Here is a 7365-nt window from a genome sequence, read left to right on the forward strand (position 1 = left end):
TTCCCTGATGATGGAGGCTAGCCCAATGGTGCTGTTTGCAGAGCTACAACTGTGTTCACTGAGCAAGAGAAAGAGACACACCAGAACCAGAGAGGGCTGGTAACGTATGCAGTAGACTTCTGACGTTGTGTGTTTCCCATCTTTTGATTTCAGTTTGACTCAAGGGAAATTCTGCCCAGCGAAACATCGCTGTTGCTATGAGGTATTTCAGTTCCTCGCTGCGGCAGGGTCAGGCCCGCTGGCCCAGAGGCTGCAGGTGACCTGCTGGGGCCAGGAAGGGATTAGGATCTGCAGACAGCAGCGCTGATGGCTGTGCACCGCAGTGGACTTGGAGGAGATGACGTTACCTTGCCGTGGCCAGGAGGACCGCTCGTGTTGCAGGACCTCAGCAAGCAGCTTTGGCAGGCTCTGCTGGGCTTTAGGATGTTGATGTGGCTGCTCCGAGCTCCCTGAGGTGGCAACAACCACGTTTCACAGAGCTTCAAAGAGCCAGGTTTGATATAACAAACTCATTTATTTCTGCCTACTTGAATCTGATGAATGTCCCGTGTCTGCAGCAGTTGCTGACTAATAATGACAGTTTGTACGAAGAAAATGAGCATGAATGGAGCATTAATAAAGCTCTGCTAGACCCATTTAAGGCAGGCGCTTTCCCAGAGCTAAGAGCTGATGTTAAGTTACTGGAGTTGTGTAACTAAAGGAAGGGATGGAACTGAACTTTCCTTCATAAGATTTCCCTCTCTAAGATACTTGGAGAAATAATGTCTTCATAATCACATGTCATTATTTAGGGACTCTTCCTATCATTTTTCTCTGCTTTGCAGGTCAGGTTCCCAAGCCTTATAACATTTTTATGGTCAGAGATGCAGAATACTATTAAGAACGATTTTCCTTGCTAGGGGATGGTTTTACAGTTGTATGTATGTAGGCAAATGCCTTGGATAATGTTGTGACACCCACTGTGCCCATTCACTAGCACACCTATAACCATATCTCCAGCGTTATCCAGTCTCCAGGCTGGCTTTACCACATGGAATAGGAATTTATGTTTACTCCCTGGCCAAAGAGACTAGACTCATCCCCCATTCCCTTCCATGATCCCATGAATCATTAACGTTACAGAGATTGCTTGAGAATGAGCAAGTGTTATAAATAACGTGGCCATTTTAACAGAAACTGCAGAATTGTTGTTGCTGTAGGAGGCTGATTTCTCAGTATTTGGGCTGTTTGCAAGCTTGGACAAAGCAAAAAAAAATAACTCTTAAAACATACTCTGCATGAATAACGCCATTGAAATCTGGGGACCGCTCCCAGAGCAAGATGCTGCTCCAAGAGCAGGGGTGAAAGGGCCCGGCTCTCAACACGGGAGCTGGGAAAGAAACACAGAGGTGGCAGCTCTCCGCGTCTTCTTTACGGAGTCGCTTTCCAGCGTGCGTCTGCAAACTCAGACAGAAAGCCTTGTGGGGAGAACAGGCTGCCATTTACTTTATTCCTCAAAATATTTACTCTACTCTAACACCTACCAGACCGTCTCATCATGCGCTAGACAGCACTCGACGGGAATGTATGTGCTGAGCTCTTGACATGACCACAGTGTGAAAGTTTTCATGCGAGTGGGAGAGCAGCGCACAGCGAGGGAGATGGATATCCACTTGGTTTCCCACAAAACAAAATAGTTATTAATGATTCTGCAAGTTCCCCTCAACACTAATTTCCTGTTTAATTTAATAGGTGGAGAACGTCAGTGCTTTGTAGACTTAAGGGCTCATTTTTGTCCCTGATTCCAAGTCCCTCATGGACCAGACCCCTACAACGTCTATGTGATCAGATACAACCCAGGATGTTTACTTCTTGTTCCAACACATGGTTTCTAACTTTTTGCCTCCCTTGATTATAAATCTCTTGGCTGCCAAGAACCTGGAATTTCACCCAGCCCACATAGGAACTGGTTCTGTATTCCCTTACCTCGCATGCATCAGGAGCAGCTTTACTGGAGCAAAGAAAGTTGGAGAGACCAACAGGACACGACAATCATCTCAGCTCAAGGCAATTTCCCCTGAAACAAAACAAACAAACAAACAACAACAAAAAAAACCTTAATGAGCTGGCTGTAGGATGAACATAACACTTGATTGGCAGAAGTTGCCATCTACAGAAGGGTTTGGGATATGGTACCATCATCAGGGTTTGGGATATGGTACCATCATCAGCGTGACTGACGAAATTGCAAAGAATCCCCATATAGAGCCACAAGGCACAAACAGATCATTAACACGACCCCATAACATTTTTCTTAAACCCATTAGCCTGCACCTTTGTGGGGCCTTAATTATTCTCTGACTGGTGCATTCATTTCACGGGGAGTGATTTCACAGGAGCACCTTCTGAATTATCTCAGTGTAACCCAAAGTCAGACTGTAGTCTCCTGAAAGGACGCTGTAATTTCTATTACAGTCTATCCCCTCATGCTCAGTCTGTTGGCAGCTCAGAGCATGCACATGTACGTTTCTTAGAAGATCTCTGATGACCACAGGGAAAAGGCCCTGGGGAGATGCTGGAAATGCATGTGCTATATGGAAACTATAACTTAGCCAGGTGCACAGCTCTTGAGAAGTCTGAGCCTCTGAGGAGCTGAAAAACCCTATTTCCTGCGTGGGAGGAGAAGGTTTTGTCAAGGTTTTCGAGTGGGAACAGAAATGTTTAAAACATAGACAAGAAATAGGTATAATTTGCCTAGCGTTCCTCTGGATACTAGGTTTTACAGGGGTGTTGATATAAAAATCAATCAAATTGCATCCCCCACAATGAAAGTGAAAGCAGTGTGTAGGGGGCGATTAAAAAAACCCAAACAACCCACCACCCCAAGGAACTACCTACAGTAGGAAATTTGCTTTATTATTGCAACAATGCCTAGCTACGACAGGTAAATTTTAGCCCCCACTGTGCCAGGCACCGCACAAAGATAGCGACAGCCAAAACTCATCACAAGGAACATACAGCCTTAATAGTCAAGACATCGTAAGACACACAGTTAGGCTCATTTTTTCATATGGAAATTGTGGCTTCAAAAGATTAAGCAACTCAGTGACACAAAACCAAAAAGCCAGGTTAAAATCGGGAATTAAATACCACTGTGCTGAATCCTGGTCCAGCACCCACTGCACCAGCCATTTCATCCCAGTGAGAGTGTGCAGCCACTCAAGCGCGTCACGGTGACCAGCAGGTCCTGCAGATTTGTCTCCAAATGAAGACACAATCCTGCACACTGGTCTCTCCACTTCCCTGTGCTGTGATGACTCCTCCATGAAACCAAACTTCCCTCGGTGGGTGGGTGAGTGGTTGGTTTTTGCAAGCAGGACCTGCTCCAGGCCCTCCCCATACACACACCTGCCTCTGTACATCCTTTCTGAATGCAGCTCAGCTTATATCTAAACTTCACTCAGACGCACTCTGCTTGTTAGCAACATCAGCTCCTCTGTTTGCTGCTAGCATCATCTCGCTCATTTGCCTCCAGAGCAGCAACAGCTGTTTCCTCTGCAGGCATGAAACTCTTTGCGTTACTCAAGATAATTTGCTAAATACCTCTAATTGCCACTAGCAGTACAATAATCCCAGGGTGAAGGATGTGAGCTGGGTAACTCTTGTCTGTATGTGCAAACTCCCAGCCCCACACCGAGGAAGTATGGGGTGGCTCCTGTTGAAAAAAGGTTGTTGGGAGAGATGGTCAGAGAGAGCATCCACTCAGGCTGGGAGCCTGTGCCTCTGTGATCTGGGGAAGAGCCTATGAAGGTGGCAAACATGATGCTACATCTCAAGAATATTTTCCTTCCTGTCAGTGATTTGCAGCTTAACAACAAGGTGCCTCTTGTATTTAATAGCTCTGTGTTGCCTCCTTTTCCATGAATTTGCCTAGTGGCTTTTTGAACCCAGCCAAATGTCTGATATCTAGAGCTTCCAGTGTCAAGGAGTCCCACAGTCTTGTGTTTGAACCCACTATTTTTGTGTGGTGCTTAATTGTTCTTTTATCAGGAGGGAAAGAGAGCACCTACGTATTGTTGACCCTTCATATATCACTCCTGAGCTCAGAAGCTTCCAGCACATCCCGACTTCTCTCTTGTAACTCTGTTGCTGCAGGGACCAGCAGCTGATTAATTCAGCTCTCCTGCTTCTCTGAGTTGCAGGAGGTCTGAGTTATTCCTGTTTATTTTCTTGGGTTTTTTTCCTCCTAAAATGATTCTTTTTTTTTATTATTAACACAGCTAATACTCAATTAAATGCTTAAAAGTGTAGATAAGCCACGATGTTAGGACCTTCCTAATCCTTTACTATCCTTTCCCTGCCTCTTCCAGTCTCCCTAGGGACTTGACCTGCAGTTTGAGAAACTGCTTTAATGCACAACAATTGAGACAGTAGGAAGTATCCTTAAATTTTCTTTTATATGACTGAAACGTTTATTTATGATCAATCTGTTTGCAGTTTGGAATGGGACTGTACATCTCCTCAGCAGCTCTTCCACAGCGCGTAGAGCATCATATTGATATCAATGGGCTGAAGTTTACCAAGTCTTAGGAGATCAGTGAGTATTAGACATGCTTTGAGTGTTGCCAGCTCACTGAAATGATGAAGTTTCTGCTCTGTTAAATGTTTTCTCCTTCTTTTGATCTTGATCTAATACTTATCCTGGTTTTAGAGATTTGGAAACTGAGGTACAGAGACTTGGGCCGTGTCAGAGAGTGAACCTGGGCTGAGTTCTGCTTTCCCTCTTTATGCTTTAAAACCAAGCTCAGACCTTACTGAAGGCTAAGAAACGGGTTGTGAACTGTTAACCAAGGAGTGTTGATTAGTATTTCATTTCACAGAGGAACTGGAAGCAAGGTTGTTTCTATGCATGATTTAATAAGGAGGTAAAGGGGAAAGGATACTACATGCCATCCATCTCAGAACTTAAAAATTTTAACTTAAATGCTAATGAAGGCAGAGGAATCTCGCAGCACCCCTGGCCCTGTTAGGACTTCTGTTATAGCTCGTAGCCTGGCATTTCATTTCAGGAGCAAAGACCTACCTAATACACAGCAGAAGAAATTATGGTCAGGTAATGTATCTTTGAAGCAGAACAAACAGCAAGTACGGTGTCAGATGCTTTGCATAATAAAATGCTCATACCAAGGAATGCCAAAGAAAACACACTGCTTCTGCAGATCTTTTCACTGCTATTTATTCAGCATAGGCTGCAAATAAGTAATAAACAGTAGAAAGCTACATGGGATTAAACTTTGGTAATGACAGACATCACAGATAGGATGTACAGGCTTGAATTCCTCTGTAGTCACATAAAACAGAAGTAATTAGAGCTGGCTGGACAAATGCCAACAGAGCGTTCTCATTGGGAAATATAATCCCGTTGAAATGCAAGTACTTCACTAAGTCACGCAGGTATTTTTAAAAATCCTATGCTGGAGGAAAGATAAATTCTCATATCATCAAAATGAACCTCAGTAAAACAGAATAAAACATGATTTTCGTTGTTCATATATCATCATTTGTTTTGGATTTTTAAAATTACATAATTGCAAATAAAAAAACCCCAACCAAACAAAACAACAACAACAACTGACACTGTGTAATCGATCCTAAATGCTATTTCTTCCGACACAGAAGATTTCTCCATTTACTGAGTGATAGAAAAGCAGGGTATATTTTAATGCAGCATGAAGACAGATGTCAGCCTCTCAAAAAAGATTAATCTGTACTGTCAGTGGTACCTAGCCCGGGGAGCAGCCTCTGGCTCCAGAGAAATTCAGTGCAGGCTGTTTTGCCTCCGTAACATTCACGGCGACCTCTGGAGTGAAATGTCTGAGTCCACATTGTGGGTCCGGGCACAGAAATCTTTGTCCTTGTTTATATGGTGGACAAGTCCAGTGAAGGATGATGTCTCTGGTTGTTCAGGGTGTGTTCTCTGTCTGCAGTCACGTTGAAGGATGCATAGGTAGGTCTCCATCCACCTTGCAGTGTTGTGTGTGACCAGTGCCCTGTTGCCATCCATAATTAACTGCTTCAGTTCAGGACTCAAAGAAAACTTTATTTCCATCTTCAGCTGGCAGATGTCATGGTGCGGGATACGTGCTCTGCAAGTCTTTTGACCGCATCATTTCTGCTCAGGTTTGAGCCCATCACTTCTGAGCTACTGTTCTGCAGATGCATTGCACAATCCAAAAAAGTCCTTGAGCTGTTCCTTGCTCGCCTCTCCAGCTTATTTTCCTGTGAGTCGAAAGCATCTGGAAAAGACAATTAGATGTCAGGCTTGTCTGGTATCAGAAATGGAGCTCATAATCTGTTAATGTCAAAGCCATTTCACCTGGTACTTTTTATTGTGTGGAAGGTAGCAAACAGCCAATAGCCATGAAAAGAGAAGGGCTGCATGGTGAAACAATTTGTCTGTTCTGCAGGCAAGCCAAAATATTGAGATTCCATTCAATTGTCTTGAATGAAATATTAATTTTGTTTTAAAAAGAGATTGTGACAAAGCACTAGCTCTGGCTTGCATGTAGTATCTACAACTATCTGAAAGAAGGCTGCGGCGAGGTGGGGGTCGGTGTCTTTTTCCAGATAACAAGTGATAGGACGAGAGCAAGTGGCCTGAAGTTGTGCCAGGGGAGGTTTAGATTGGATATTAGGAAAAAATTCTTCACTGAAAGGGTTGTCGAGCATTGGAACAGGCTGCTCAGGGAAGCTGTTGAGTCACCATCCCTGGAGGCATTTAAAAGATGTGTAGATGCAGTGCGTAGGGGCCTTGGTTTAGTGGGACTTGGCAGTGTTAGGTTTATGGTTGGACCCTATGATCTTAAAGGTCTTTTCCAACCTAAATTATTCTATGATTATGGTTTAGGCTTTAAAATGTCTTTAGAATTATCTAAATGTAAATACAGAGTGAGAACAATTTCATTTAACTTAATTTGTTTAAAGACAAGGTCTCTTTGCAGTCCATATAGAGATAGGCAGCTCCAAGGGACAAATCACCCACCTGTTATAAAGCATTGAAAACAAAAAGTGTATAAAGGCCTCTTTTGAAAACATAAAAATAAAGTATTTTTGTGTCTAACACAGCTTTTCAATAGTTTTGTGAGTGCAATGCATTGAAAAAAAAAATCCAAAATTATCCAGTTAAGTGTAATCAGCATTTTCTATTACAAATGTTGCAATGGGAAACCCTTCCTTGGCTGCAGTTAAGAGCTGTTTTCAGCAGCTGAGAAAGCAGGCGATGTGGAGACCGAAACTGCAGGACTAGCGTGGACGCCGTGTGTGTGTGCATAGATGCGATTGCAGCCTTGCATGCTGCCCAAATGGGGCATTTTCCTGCGATGGCAC

This window comes from Larus michahellis, chromosome 5 (genome assembly GCF_964199755.1).
Source record: "Larus michahellis chromosome 5, bLarMic1.1, whole genome shotgun sequence".
NCBI classification, from domain to species: Eukaryota; Metazoa; Chordata; class Aves; order Charadriiformes; family Laridae; genus Larus; species Larus michahellis.